General features: G+C 37.0%; 1 protein-coding gene across 4 annotated transcripts in view; it reads right to left on the bottom strand.

The window, feature by feature from the left end:
• Positions 1-16,477, bottom strand: part of CTTNBP2 (cortactin binding protein 2) — a 129,573-nt gene that overhangs the window by 100,976 nt on the left and 12,120 nt on the right. The window lies entirely within an intron of this gene.

Genomic DNA, 16,477 nt, shown 5'->3' with positions numbered 1-16,477 from the left:
AAACAAACATGTAAATATGTTAAACATGTAAATATATGTAATGTAGCATATAAGTGTAATGGAGCTAAATAAAGCAAGAAAGTAGAATGGGAACTGCATTTGATGTGGACAGGGGTGGCAATTTAAAACAGGACAGTCAGGAAAACCTTACTGGGATGACATTTCAGCAAAGATGTACAAAGGTGAAGGAGGGAGCCACAAGTCCACTCAGAAGGGCTTTCCGGGTAGAGAAAACAAATGCAAAAGCCCTAAGCCTTGAAGGGGGCCAGCTGGGCAGCAAGGGAGTAAGAAGAAGGAACTAAGAGGTGATACCAGAGACGGGAGGGGAGATCATGCAAACTGGGGGCCACTGGAAAGCCTTTGTCTTTTACTCTGGAAGATGGCCACGAAAAAAGTTGTGAACTAAAGGATGACATGATTTGAAGAGCACTCTGGCTGCTCTAGAGAATACAGACTACAGCGGGGTACCTGCAGAAATGGGGGAGTAGTCAGGAGGCTATTAAAACAATTTGGGTAAGAGAATTTCCACAGGCAGAATAACTGCCCCCAAAGATATCCATACTGATCTCTGCAACCTATGAATATATTACCTTACCTGGCAAGAGGGGCTTTGCAGATGTGAGTCAATGATCTTGAGATGGAAAGATTATCCCAGATCACGTGGGTGAGATGAATATAACTGCATGGGTCTTTATAAGAGAGAGAGAAGCGTCAGAGGACATGTGACTAACAAAAGGAGGAGATGAGGAGCAGTGCTATAGACTGAATGTCTATATATAGACTAAAATTCATATGTTGAAACTTAATCCCTAATGTGATTGCATTCTGAAGTGGCAGCTTTGGGAGGTGATTAGGTCATGAGGGTGGAGCCTACATGAATGCAATTAGTGCCCTTATAAAAGAGACCCCAGAGGTTCCCTTGTCACTTCTACCACATAAGGACATGAACCAGGAAGTAGGCTCTCACCAGACACAATCTTGATCTAGATCTTGGATTTCCTAGCCTACAGAACTGTGAGAGATAAATGTTTGTTGTTAAAGTCACCTAGTCTATGGCATTTTTGTTACAGCAGTCCAAATGTATTAAGACAGACAGCAACAGGAAACTAATAGAGAAACGCCAGTGCAGATGGTGAGGAGTCAGACTGTGCATTTATCTTATGTTAGAGCCAAAAAAATTTAGAGATTGGATGTGAGGTGTGGGAGAAAAAGAGGAAGTGAGTCTTGTTCTAAGGTTTTTGCTTTTTGTTGTTTTCCCTTGGCAACTACAAAAATGAATTGACTTTTGGTTGGGACAGTGTTTTAAAAAGACTGATTAGAGTAGGTCCAAGGGAGAATGGAAGAGAAGGAATGGCATCAGCTAGTAGACAACTATTTCACGGCATCTTGCTATAACAATGCAAAAGGAAATGCAGCAACAGCAGGAGGCGGGGCCAATCTGAGAAGAAATGTGATGACACAGACAGTGGGAATAACTGCTGAAGAAGCACCTCTGAATACACGCGAGGGCACAGAACTGGTGCACAGCGGCCAGCTAAGCCTGAGCCGGGGAACACAGACAGTCTGCCCACAGAGAGGAAGAAGGGTGAATATGTGGATACAGATGCCAGTGAATTGGTTGATGTGATGGTGAAGGAGTATGGAACTTCTTTCATATTGCTTCTGTGCTCTCCGTGAAATTGAAAACAGCTATAAGTGAAGCAACTGAAAGGGGCCCTGAAGGAAGGACTCAAAAGAGAGAAGAAAGTGTAAAAAAAATGTAAGGGGGGAAAGGTGAGTAAAGCATTAGAAATGTCATATAATTGTCAACCAGCACAAAAGATCAAGAAGAGGTTATGGCTGTGAATGTAAAATGAGACTGGTCAGCGAGGGTGGACGGTTTCCTGTAGCCTGTACAACCTCATTGCTATGGGCATGAGAGAGGTGGAGAGATGAATTTAAATAAGCATCAGGGTTTTGCCAAGTGAACAGGACAATCTGAGAGCAAGTGCAACAATAGCTCATGTGATCTAAGACGGGCAAGCAGATTTCTGACAACTGAGGTTTCACTAAAAAAATGATATGCGCTGATAAAAAAAAAATCACAATGTTGAAGAATATCTAGTGACATGTTCATGCTATATTAAGAAAACAAATAGGTTACACAAAGTACTATGTAGAGCATGACCCCATTCTGAGAGAGATATATTATACATATTCATTATGGCAGAGAAAAATGATTACTTCTGAATGATGGGAAAATTTCCTTTTTGTCCCTTTTTGAGATAGTCTACAAAGAACATTTATTGCTTTAATAATTAGAAAAACATGTTATTTTAAACGGCATTGCTGTTAAAATTCCTTGTAAACGACGTAGTCACTTAAATTATAGGTTTAATCTATATGAGTAGGTATTCCTAAAGTCAGTAATAGGTGCTACAAACGTACATTAAGATGACAGAGATTTTTACGTGGAAATGGATTTGACTGGACTGTGCATCTCCTTAGATGGCTCTCTAAGCTAAAACATTTCTAAAAGACACCCATAGCAAAGGCTCTTGTTCGGCCAGTATGTATCAAGATGGTGTAAACGATGTCACCTATCCTGGTTAGTTAGGCATCCTTTCTGATCCACTGGTGTCTGTGTGGTTTCTGCTGTTAAATATTTTGAACATCATCCCTGCCCATACCTAAGAGAAAAACAGCAGACTAAATATAGAGGAATAATTGGGTTTTCATTCTTCAACCATATGAAATACAATGTAGTCAAGAAGGCTGTAATTTATGAACACTAGAAACACACAAAAAAATAACTTAAATGCTTGATAAAAAATGGAGACTATAAAACTGTTGAATAACCTGGTTACAGCCATGTTATGGTGGTAAGATCATGGGTGAATTTTTAAGTCAGTAATTTAACAATCAAATGATACATGTTCCCATTAAGAAAAAGTAGTAAACTTTCTTGTTCATGAAGGATTAAAACTCAGTTATTAGTAAAGAAACTAGAGCCATGAAGAACCACTAATCTCACATGGGTCCTGTAGATAAAGTACAAAATCAGAAAAAAAGAGCTATAACTTAAAAATATTACACAATGCTATCTATACAGGTAAAACAAAAATTAATGAAGAGACATTTAAACAGCCTGTAGAGCAAATTGTTACATTTTACAAAGCTGATATAAACTTTTGATTCTCATAAATATCTTTACTAATAAAAATGTTAAAAAGCTGCTCCATTATTACTGCTATCTCATAATATTCACTTTGTGAAATGTATCAAGATTTAAAATCTAGCCTCTTGAACACAGCGACTTTTTTTTTTTAACAGGTATGTCATTTACTACTGTCTCATAGCTACAAATACTCGTTTTAGAGGGGTAGCCTAACTTGCTATGAAACAAAAATGGCAATGAATGTTTACCAGAAAATTATATTTAGTCAGTTACGATTTAAAAACAAACTATCTACTTAGAGACACCTGTGAAAGTAACAATGGGCGCCATAAAAATCAATATACAATTCACTGGCAGAAGAAACAACTGAATAACAAAATTTTAGATTAGAGGGTTATCAAGGTGCTTGTAACATTTTAAACCATTTGGGGTGTGCCAGAAAAAATGTGGCACAAGTTGTTTTTAAAAGCATGAAAAATATAATAAAGAGAGCTGAAAAGTCCAAAACCAAGCATGTGGAAAACTGGTAGGCTTTTAAACTGATGAACTTTCAAACTGAACTAAGTTGATTAAAGGAAATACTTAGCAAAATTATTACACTGCTATAGAAAAAATGTTTAATGTCAACTAACAGTTGACATTAAACTGCAAAGTATATTAATTTGTAACATAAAAATATTTGTTATAGGCAGTCATCATACATTCTTAGAAAAAGTGTTATAAGCCAAAATTATTTGGCATCAACTCTCATTTTCTTTTGGAAACACTGATATAACTGTTTCCATGCTTTTGTGCCATGTTCAAATTTTTATACCTATTGCTTTGTCTAATCATATCTGAATATAAATGACACACTGTTCAGTCTGAAAAACACAGACATAAAGTGACTAACAAGGAACATCGGCAAACGATGTGACATACTGGCAAATGGTTTGAAGGTCACAGAACCCATCTGTTTAGAGGAGTCTACTGAATGCCTAGTTCACAGAACATCAGAAAGCTGTGCATTTAAATCCCCCACTGTCTTGCCCACCCCTCAACAGCCTACCCGCTTCGCTTCCACCCCAGCTACCACAGCTAAGCAAGTGCCTCTCATTTACGTCCACAGATTAGGTATGAAAAAGTACCCTTACATCCAGCTGTACCATTTGATGTGGATACCGTTGAAAACAATGTCAGACCACATTACTCAACACCTCTGATTTGAATAGGCACAAAGAAATTGTAGACCACAGTACCAGAAGTTTGCCTTCCCTGAAGAAGTAACTGGTATGGTTTTTTCCACTAGGTTATGGAGGAAGTGGTTAAGACAATGCACTTGGAATCAGAAAGACCTGGGTCCAAGTTTTGACTCTACAAGTGTCAGCTATGTGACACAGGACACATTACTTAACCATGAGCCTTAATGTGAGACAGCAATAGTATCTCCTTCAAAGGAGACTGATAATTAAATGAGACAATCCACATAATGTGCTAAATAGCACTCCTGGCATATAGGGCTCAGTAAGTAACAGCAGCAGTTTTCTAGAGTTTTAAACATGTTATTCCCAAATTCTTCGACATTCCTTCCAGGTGGACAGGTCTCTCTCTCTTCCCCTTGAATCTGAGCCCTATGACTACTTATGGATAGACTATTACAGAAAGTGACTTTCTGACCGAGACTAAAGAACTGACAGATTCGATTTCCTGTCTCTTGGGACACTCATTGATGGATCTCAGCCATTTTGTGACAAAGAAGCCCATGCCCCAGCCCAGCCCCCAGCCCCAGCCCCAGTCCCAGCCCCAGCCTCCACTGACCTCCCAGCAAACAGCCAGCAGTGAGGGAGCCACCCTGGAGTAGACCCTCCAACACCCTCTCTACTTCCATTGCCACATGGGGTGCGGACCGTGAGCTGTCCCAACCAAACCAGCCTAAATCGCAGGGTTGTGAGCAAAATAAATGAATTGCTGTTGTTTAAAACCATTAAGTCTTGGGGTGGTTTGTAGCATAGCAATAAATGACAAAGCAGGAACATGTTATTATCTTTGCATTCTTTCTTCTGCCAGAGAGGATCACAGGTTAGGATCTTAAAGAGTGTTCAGAGTATAATTCAGACATTTCTAGAGGGAAAATCCTCCCAGGGGGTCCCTTTCTATGAGTAAACACAGAACTCCTTGGGAAAGAATTCATTGTAACCTAAGAAAAATACATCTTAGTGCTCATCTCACCTAACCCCCACCAGAGTGGTGGCAGAACCCGAAGGAATTGAGGCTTCAATAAACATAATGGAGCTTTTAAAAAAGTCTGTATAAAGTCAGTGATAAAACAGAAGTACAGCTTTGTAATGTCAAGTAAGCAAATGAATGCTACACAGAGATTAACATCCATCTTGAAAAGGAAGGAATCATGAAGCCACCATCTGCATCTAAGGAAAGAGCTGGAGACAGAGCACAGCAGTAGATACACAAAAGGAAATAACTTTTTTTTATTTGGGGGAGGGGGGGCGGTTGCACATGGTAGGTAAGAACTAAACCAGAGGAACATGATTATTGTCCTTTAATTAAAAATATTAAAAGTGTCAATATTTTGCTAAGTTACTAGTATTTGCACTGACCTATTGTTACACAGCCCTCCACAGTGGGTCTTGGAAATCTATGTTATGGTGCATGATCTTAATGCCCAGGACACCTCCTTTGCTGCACTCATCACGAATGGGACTTGTTAATCACGGTTAGTCTCTCCCTAGACAACAAGTCCCATGAGTACAGGGACTCTCTAGTTTACACTCTCTTCCCAGGGCCCAGTACCTGGCACAATAGAACACATTTAACAAATATTTGTTGGGTGAATGCTGAATGACTAGAGCTAAAAAAGGCTATTGAAAAAACTGGACTTGATTCCTGGATCACTTCAGTATGAATTCACATAGGGCAGAAAAACAATATTCTTAAAAAAAAAAAAAAATCGGTTTATACTCCAACACTGATATTGTTTTAGAAATAACTGGTTGCTGTCATGAGTTAGAAAATAATGAACTCATGCTGGAAGAGTTATTTTTATTAACAATTTCCTCTCCATCTATTCAAATCCTCTTCATACTCCCAATAGTGTATCGCCTACAATTAGAACCATCACCAGAATTCAGAATTTTATAGAACCCATACTTTAACAAATGTCAATTGTAATTGCTTCCTCAGATCCCTTCTCTCCCTTTTCCTATCAATCTACTTCCAAAAGTGGTTAACATAATATCCCTTAAACACTGTTTTTGTCATATCCCTTCCCATCTCAGAGCCTACAGTTAATCTCAACTGTCAAGTGTTTGAAATTTAAATTCATTAATAATTTGACATATTACAATTCCCATTAAGGGTTTCTAAAGCTCTTCCATTAACTGTCCTCTCTACCATCCCTCCAAACCAAACTCATATTACCATCCCCCAAATAAGCACAAACATGCATAGAACTTCTGATATAGCCAAGCTATGATGGAAGGATTCTCCTCAATTACACCACTGAAGTCCCATTATTTTGTCAAGACACTCCAGAAAGAAGCCCAGTGCACTTCTCAGTGTCTATGAAAGATTTATCCCCAATCACTCATGGAAAGGGCACCATGAAGAAAATCATCGTTAGCTCTAAGTTAATTTTTAGGGATTATCTAGAGGTTTATATAAAATAATCGAAGACTATTAGATTCTATTGATTTAGCCTTTGTGAAAGGAAACTTGAACTTTCTAATGAGAGCAATGATACATCTGCATTTCACTATATTAATTATTATATTAAAGTTTTCATTAGTAGTGAACCTATCATTACCAGACTACATAATCTGCCCTCACAAATTTCTTGCAAATTCTATTGACTGGAAATAGCAAAGGATTATATAACTCAAGGAAATCAATACGACAGCCTTTCATGGGAACCAAACTAAATTCCTATTTAAAGACTCAATTCACCACCTGTCATTTCTTCAGATGCAAGTGAAAATAGAAAAGCGAGTTGATCAAATACAAAAAAAAAAAAAAATGAGATGTAACTATAAAAGACAGATTTAATAATGACTGAAATGTGGGAAAATGATCAGGATAGAAACAGCAGTTCCTTAGCTATTGCATCCTTGTCGGTTTCAAAAGCCTCCATCATTTCCTTAATCCTGGGTCATGCGGCACTCACACATGCTTCTACATGTTCTCATCCAGATGAGAATATGAGTTATGGAAAAGTACAAACTTTTCTGTATTCCGTATGATAATTAGCGAAAAGAAAATATTTAAAAATCAATGATGCTCTTCTACATTATCATAATTGCCTTTCAGTAAGATCTTAGAAGTCTTTCATGATTTACTTCTGTTTGTAATTACAATGGGAGGGAACAGCAAATGAATGATTAAACACAGAAGACTGTCTAACAATTTCTGTGCAGCTTCAATTTCTGTGCAGCTTTTATATTTACAATTAATTACAGGTGTGTGGGCTATGTTCTGGGAATTCACAGCATTTAAAGTAAAACAACAAAAAAAATCTATGAATGACAACCTCTAGCTTTAGGAAAAAGCTTAATTTCATTAACATCGCCTTTGATGCAGAGGTATAGTGAGAGCCAAGGCTGGAAGTAGGACAGGAAATGGCTTATTTATTCTGAGTTTGTTTCTTCGTTCCTAAAGTGGGGCACTATCACTTATCTCAAGGATTTCATAGTGATGCCAGGAGACAATGCGTATGGATGGCCTGCATGAGAACCCACAAAATAAAAACCCACCAGTGTAAGTCCCGTTCCCTCTCCCTGTTCTGCTCCAACGGCAGCCTGCTGGAAATAGCAGCAATTCTCAGGACTCCAGAGCACCACGAGCCAAATGGAATCGCCCCTTTTCCTGATTTTGGTTTGTCTACTGCCCAATCCACAATCATAAGGTGGAGGAAGGAGGTTGTGGAAAAGAAATTGTTTTAGTTTAAAAAGATGGAACTACCTCCCTCCTCTTCACTTTCTGATGGCTCCAAATAGAGGTGGTTGTAAACAGAATTATTCATGCAAAGTTTAAAATAATGTCACCAAAAATTGAAGATTTAACATAATAAAGAACATGCTGCCTAAATATAGAGACATGCGGAATAGACTGGTAAGCTAAGAATAGGTGTTTATAATAATTAATAAATTTAATTTTTATCATGCCATTCCTTACACTTAAAAAGTCACTTTTTAAAACAATACATATTATCCTATTCCCAATACACTTTTGAAGTTTCCATAATTCCTAAGCCCTCCTGCTTTAGAAAACATGGTTGTCTAGACAGCACCTGACAAGTCACCTCTCTCCAAGGCCCTCTCAAAACTAACCACTCACAACCCAAAGTGGCCATGTGAGCCCACAGAAATGATGCTGACTCCAGCTCTTTCCACCCTATGGTCTGATCATCTAAAATATCCATTTGATTTTATGTCACTGCTTATTTTCCCACTGGCCTTAGGCTTGCTGTGAGGATAAACTAAGAGATCAACCTTACTTTTCATCTAGCACTCTCTGACTTGAGTGTGAGTTCCACCTAAGAGGCAATGCCTATTTTATGGGACAGGAAGCAGGTGACCAAGATCTGTTCTATAACTTTCAAAGTGTGAGGAGAAGGGGAAAAGTTCAAGGGGAAATCTTTCTACTAAGACAGACTGAGATTCAACTGCAAATATTTTCTCAAGCACTTAATATGTACCAGACCCAGGGCTTGGCGCTATAGTAGGTGATCTTGTTTAGCACTTATAATTCAAACATAACTATGATTGTGTATTAAGGTCAGAGAGATAAAACACTAAAGCATCTCCCCAACCCCATTTACCTAGGGAGTTAAAGGCTACCGTAAAGGCAGAATGGCTGCAATGCCCAGACATGAGCACATGACTGGGTTGTTTACCCCAATTTGACGAGTCTCAATCTCTGCTGTGCGTAAAAATCACTTCTTGAATATACAAAACTGTGTTTAAAGTACTTTATGGATAAATTCAGAGCTTCTCAAGGGTTTACCATCTATAATGTTTTAACCATTAAAACCTAATGCTCATAGGAGCTACAACCCATTTTGATACAGGTAAGGTGCCTAGTACAGCACCTGACACCGAGACCAGACTCTATCCATGGTCTGTTTTCCATAGAGGAATTTCATGAGAAGGGTTCAGGGCTGTTGAAGAGCTTGTCAGCTCTAGCATTTTTATTTTTTTAGGGGGTAATTATGTGAACATAAGCACTGCAATTGTCTGCTTAAAATAGGCTAACATGGCTGTATTAGAGCAAAGTCAGACACTGTTGACATATATTTTACATTCTTGCCAGGTCACTTTCAGCACTATGTTAAGCAATGTTCTACTTCACCCAACCCTATGAGAAAAAAGTTTATGAAAAACTGATTTTAAACAGATATGCCTTTAGAAATATCTAGTAATCTTAAGGTGTGAAAGAAGAGGGCTTTTGACAATAACATTTATTTAACTTAAAAATCTAAACTGAACTGAGATGAATTGGATTGGAAAGATAAAACTGAAGATACAATTTTTAAAAATTTCAAGTGGAGAACTTGCCTTATCAATCTTATATTAGATGCATAAGACCTTAACTACAAAAATATAATCAGCTCATCTTAACAGTCTGAAGAAAAACACTGTTCACAGCTAAGTGACCAACATGATGAGGAGGCACATTTTCCCTGCCTTCTTAAAGGGCAATAATTATAAGCATCTGAGATATTCACATTTCTTAGACAATCACTATGACATTCTGCCTTCACTCTGGCTCTCCTGCAAACTTCTGTTTGCCTAGTAGGTAGGGTGATTGCTATAATTTTTTCTCCTTGAAAACAGTGGTAAATTTTAAATATTTACATTTAATAAATTAAAACTTTTAATGCAAAAAATAATATGCAATATAATTGTGCCATGAGAGTAATTGTTTTAGAAAATGCATATCAAATGACTGATATCCTCAAGCTTACGCACTTCAATGGCTACTCGCCTGAGGCAGGATGAAATCCAATCATACCATGGCCTTCGCCCTCCAGCATGGTGTGGCCCCAGCCTAGCTCTGCACCTGATCTTATGCCATTCCCTCTCTTGCTCTGACTTATAGTTCCTATCTTGTCAAACTCCTTCCTCTCAGGGTCTTTGCGAACACTGCTCCCTTTGCCTGCGCACTCTTTTTCCAACTGTGTTCACAACATCCCTCCTTCAAGTCCCAGGGGGTGTCAGTTCCTCGGACAAGCCTTTCTTGACTCAGTCTCAGGTAATACTCCCCCTTATCTCTCTCATAGCATTCCTTCCTTTCTTCCATTATCATAACTTGTACTTAGATGTTTTGTTTACTGGTTTCATGTCAGTCTCTCCCACTAGACTTTAAGATTCACGAGAAAGCTGAAAGCTCTTAATTTTTCTTTCTAAAACAACTACAACTGAAAAGAAGAAAGGTAGACTTTCGAGAGCACTGCTTCAGATCCTTGTTTCCTCCTATAATTAAGACATGCAATTAATTAGCAACATGACAAAGGAAATTCTTATAAGAACTCGTGACTTGTAGTTTAGCCAGGGAGTCTTAAAATGAGGTAGGTAAAATGTTATCAGAACACCTCAAAGGAACACTCTGTTTTCAGATCACAAGAAACTAATTCTAAAAAGGAACTGCTAATTGAACTGAAGGTCTCCTAAATTATGATAATCTTCAAAGTGTACAAAAATCTATTCCTGGTTTCATCCTATTTGTAACCCTGAATCTATCGTGCACCCAGTGTGGATTAAACTGTACAGCACTGACCTAAAAAGCTTCATCTTTAGTTTGCTTTCACGGATATCCTGATAATTTATTAATAAAAATCAGCAAGAAGATATTGTTCAAGTGTCTTCGGTTTCTTACTAGATAGTGGTGATAAACTTTTTGCTTCCATGACGTAACACCTTCACTTCTTAATATATTATTTTGCCTGGTATCGTCTATTTTTTTCCTTCACTAATAGAAAATGTTCATCGGAGAAAATCTCTCAGGTGTAAAGAATCAAAATTGTTATTTCTTGTGTTTGTCTTACTGGACAAAATACAATGCTATCTAAAATTCATCAGCTATTTGTATTTCACGAAAACTGATTTGCTTGCAGAATCAACACAACGTCTGGCCAACCCTCCTCTTCCTTTTGCAAGACACGGGATGAAGGTGTCACCTTAGTGGACAGAGACAGACACAATCTATGGTTTCATGAGCTCAGCTCTGCTCAGCAAATTCATTCATTAAAATGAAAAACACAAAAAGGGTATGTTTTGGTCAACCAATTGTCTACAATTATAGAATTTTGAAATACAAAAGGCTGTGTGTTTTACTTAGCTGAAACGAGAATATTATTATATCATCATTATTTAGCAGATGTGTCATATGAGGAATACCCTCGCAATACTCTCTAGTATGCCAGTAGCTGCTTTCAAAACTGGAGTGGAAACATTATTCTATTTAATACTTTTATTTTACTTAAAGATTTCCTTTGTTCTATGTAAAAATTCCAACACTGAGCCATACAACCATAAGGTTTTTTAATTTGAAAAATAAAGCATGTAAGTTCTGCCTAAAAACCTGTATATAATCATAAATAACATGTAGTGTGTTTTGAAAGACTCGTGAAATTTGTAAAAATGGGTATTTTCTGATTAATTTAACTTTGAGGGAAAATATTTCACAAAGAAACATCGTGTTATAATGAAATGTATTTGACTCATTAGAGTTCTTACATTTATTTTAGCAAATAGAGTTTTAAAAGTGGTATTTCCTTGACCATAATACTTTACATCAGTGTTTCCCAAGTGGGGCTACTGTCTCCCCATGGGGAGACTTTTTGGCTATCACAACTGGGAGGAGCTCCTGGCACCTAGTGGGTATAAAGGCAGAGGCCAAGGCTGCTGGGAAGCATCCTACACACCAAGACAGCTCCTCCCCAAAACAACAACAAAAAATATCTGGTCCCAAATGCCAAAAGTGCTAAGGTTGAGAAAACCCATTTTAAAACAAAACTGTTATAAACATTTTTTTAAATTGAGTTTTGAACCCAATGAATAGGTCATTTTCAAAAAGGAAGATTATTTTAGGCAAAATCTGAACATACTGAGTCATAGTCTGAGAGAAGTAAATATAATATATAATATTATGTTATACATAATACATAATAAAGTCAAAATATACAATTTTCTAAAAGGACACAACTTGGGCATAATAATAAACCTCCACTTATATTCACGTCCAATTTTTTTGTGTGTCTGGTACATAGTAGGTACTCAAAATTTGAGAGAAGGAGGAAGGGATCTATCTTCTTATACCATACTCCAGAACACTTTATATAAGAGACCTGAAACCAAGATAAAGGACAGCACTAGGTTATTTGGCAGATGTCCTCCAAAGTCCTCCCTTCCTCCATCGCACTAGCACATAACCAGCCACAGCCACTTACTTCCCAGTCTCCTATGCAGCTAGGGTGTCCACAAAAGTTCTCTCCAAGGCACATGTGTGCATTGCTTAGAAGATGCTTGTCCTTCACTTCCTCTCTTGCCCCTTTTACCAGAGTTTGGGATGTGGAGGTGGCATTGCCCCAGCTTCAACCATGCAGATTAGGCTAATTCTGTAAGGAGAACAGTAAGATAGAAACAACCTGGGCTGCTGAATGAACACTTGGCATAGAGCTGCCACTCCAGGAGACATCACTCACCTCCAGAATGGTGAGAAATAAACTTCTTATTTAATCTACCATACTGTGGGTGTCTTTGCTGTGGCCATTTTATATAAGGCTATTCTATAATTTGTTATCCCCTATAATGCAAGTGCTATAAATGCATTCTATCTGAAGAAATGTTAAACTGACATAATTTTTAAAAGGCTCACGGCAAATATTACTTGAAAATCTGGATTATATAGTCTCTGTATAGTGACTATAGATTAGGAGGAAAGATTGTCACGTCTAAAATTCTGTTAATTCTCAATTGTCCAATCTAAACGGAAAAAAGATACAAGAAATCTAGAACTAACTGCCCAAGGAATCCAATGTTTCAAAAAATACTAGTAGCAAGAGGGAAAAAGTAGTGAAGACCAGAAAATCCCACAAACTAAACAATTTGCATTGATAAATGATTTCTGGGTAAGTTGTATTTTTAAATTGTGAATATTCAATTAAATTTAATTCAGAAGGCTGTGTGTCTACCTTGGGTTTAAGAAAATGTAGCTGCTTCTCCTTGAGCAGATTCTCTATTAAACTCCACAGTACTTTTCTCTAGACTCCATTTGAACATATATATTTTTCAATATATATTATTCAAAGATTTACTTCTATTTTGTGCCAACGAGGGCTAATTACTGAGAAACAAAGTATTTCTTACACAATCAAATTAAAATATATTTCAGTTAAGCAGCCCTATGCAAGTCATATTTTCCATCAATATTGCTCTTTTAAAAATATAATTCCCCACATAAAATTAATGTCTAAAATATTACACCTGTTATAAAGCCACGCACTATTTTTATTGGCAAATATTAAGTAGTAAAAGTAACAAGATATACATTGTCATTTCATAATACCCTCCTTCCAGAATCATATTTATGGATTTTACTGAAAAGTCAACTGCCATTAATTCAATGATCTATGCAATTTTTTATAATTTGAAAATCAAAAGCATCAAGATAGCATGATTTAAAAAGTAAAATAGCTTGGTATACAATATCTTTTTAAAGTTTCTAAAATTCTAAAAAATCTGAATGTCTCACAATAGAATCATTTCTAAATTTTAATAAAGTTCAAAGCATAAGTTAGGTATCTTTGTATCTGAAAAAAACACAGTTTATATATTAAGTTCAAAAATATCTACTATATTCAGAAAAATATGACTTTTGCCTTCTTGTAAGAAAACAAAATGCACTTCTTTCTCCCAACTGAATAGCAGCATACTCACTACTAATGGAGTAGATTTTGACTTTTAGAAATAAGTTTATCTCATAATATGAAATAAGTTTCCCATTCTCTCTCCTTCCAATTTCTTTCTGGGGCATTAGCCAGTCACTAAAAAATATTCTATTATTAAAGGAAAAGGCAACTAAATGACACATCTGGACCCAACTAAATATTTCATTAGTTTCACTAGCTCCAGTGAATGCCCCCAAGGGAACAGTCAATCAGTAAATCACTACAGTGAGACCAGGACAGGTATATGAAAATAGTGTTATTACCTACTTTTAAAAATACAACCATCCTAATAAATCAATCGCAATTCTCAATTTAAAAAATGACGATAAGCTTTGAGTCTCCAAACACATCCAGTTTGTGCATGCCCCATTTTTGACCTGAGGTAAATCATAATCTCTTGGGGCTTCTTTTTTGTTTGATTTTAATCTATAAACAAAGGAGACTGGTACCAACCACTGATTCTCCACAAGGGCAGTGCCCTAGGAGGCATTTTGGAAAAAGGTGAGAGTATTTTTAGTTTCCACAGTAATTGGTGCTTTGGGGGCAGGGGTAGGGATCTGCCACACACCCCAAAAAGGTCTCAAGTACCCCACAACTCTCAAATGTCCTGTTCATTCCTTTCGTTAAACTCTTCAGTATGACTATCTGAGCCTAAAGAGTAACTCCTTTTTGCACATTTCAGTTTTAACAAACACTGAATTTTCCAAGGATTCAACTCCCATAAATGTGAACTTTTGTTTGGAACTTTACCAATAGTCATCACCATTTGAGAAAAGTCACCTCCCTCACAGCAAAACCACTCACTGTATCTGAGTCTACAGTATAACACACCTGGATCAGGATTCTTTTGCAAAGGTTACATTCATTGTGATGCTATGAACAGGTGCAAACAGCCACCTACTTTATCATGTCTTCCCGTAGGGTCAGACCTGAGCATTTATATATTGAAATGTACAACGTTTTGTTAAAAATTGCTTTCCTGTTACTTTATATCACAATTAGGGCAATGTATTGGATATTTTTAATATAACCTAATTATTCATGCAATTATCTATAAATTTCATTGAAGGATAGCAAAAGTAATACAAAAACACTAGATCTGATAGGGATGTAAACCACTGACCAAGAGTATCAGGTAAAGCTCACTGCATCTCCAACATTCCTAGATTCTGTGAAAAACTTTCAGTTTGGAAAGCCCTAATCATTAGCAAGCCTTTACTCTTACATTTGAAAGTACTGCAGTTAAGTTAAAGAGAAAAATAGACGTGGTTGCTGAGGTGCTACGTAAAAACATACCCTGCTAGACTCAGACATTTGTGTGAGTAGTGGGAAATGCCACTGTGCTGATGTTTTCAGGCTGATAGAGAGGGACAGAAAATACCTAAGGTAGAACTGCAGGCTTCACATCTGTTTGGTTTTAAGAGGCTGAACTACAGGCCTCTCCGGGGACTGTGCCCTTGTTTTCTCCTCGGGCTGAGGGTCACAAGTTTGAGTGATAAACTGACTTAGCATTTCTCCCACAAAATTCATTCAGGAAAATATACACTGGCAAGCAATGCAAAAGTTCCAAATGTGGAACAAGATGAAAACCTCTCACAATCAAACCGTTCACAAATCTACTTAAGCAAAACTTGTCATTGAAAAAGCAACACCTTCAACTGAATGCTGGCTTGCAGATGGTATCACCATATATACTCCCATCACCATCATTCTGAAGCAATCATTCCATCATCAGACTGAGGAATAATCAATATCCCCATTGTATTAATTTTCAGTTTGTGAAAATGTACTGCAGTCATTATTTCAGGAACCATATCACCCCTTCCCACACAACTGGATCTCAGCGCTCCACCTTCACCATTATGTCTGACCGTCCACAGTTATTCCTCCACCATATCAGTGCCCATTGGAGGCAATAATTTTTGACGTTCCACAGATTTTTATATGTTAAACTCCCTAAGACAAAATTTGAGGAAATATTCCCTGGTGAAAAAAGACATCCATATTTCATATATAATAAATATATCTGTCTTGGCCCAATGACCAAGAGCCAGGAAATGCCTGATTACATACAAAGCATAAGTAGAAAGGAAAAACAAAACAAAAAACTCAAATTTGGCTCACAAACCAAAACAAGTGCAAAAGTGAGACTAATCAATTAAAAATTATGCACTGAGAAAGTTTAACAACACTATTTTTTAAAAAACAACAAACTTTATAGAAGTATTTAAGTAATATATTTAAAGTTAATTCTTCACAAGTTGTGAAAATTTCAAAATTACTACACGATTGGATGAAAACTAATAAAACTATTTGAAAAAACATATGTAAACATTTAGTTTTTAACTCTTCTGAGTTTCTGAAAATAAGAAATCATTTGT

This window comes from Pteropus medius, unplaced genomic scaffold (genome assembly GCF_902729225.1).
Source record: "Pteropus medius unplaced genomic scaffold, Ma_sr-lr_union100, whole genome shotgun sequence".
In the NCBI taxonomy this organism is placed as follows: domain Eukaryota; kingdom Metazoa; phylum Chordata; class Mammalia; order Chiroptera; family Pteropodidae; genus Pteropus; species Pteropus medius.
This window is presented reverse-complemented; position numbering and strand designations above follow the sequence as displayed.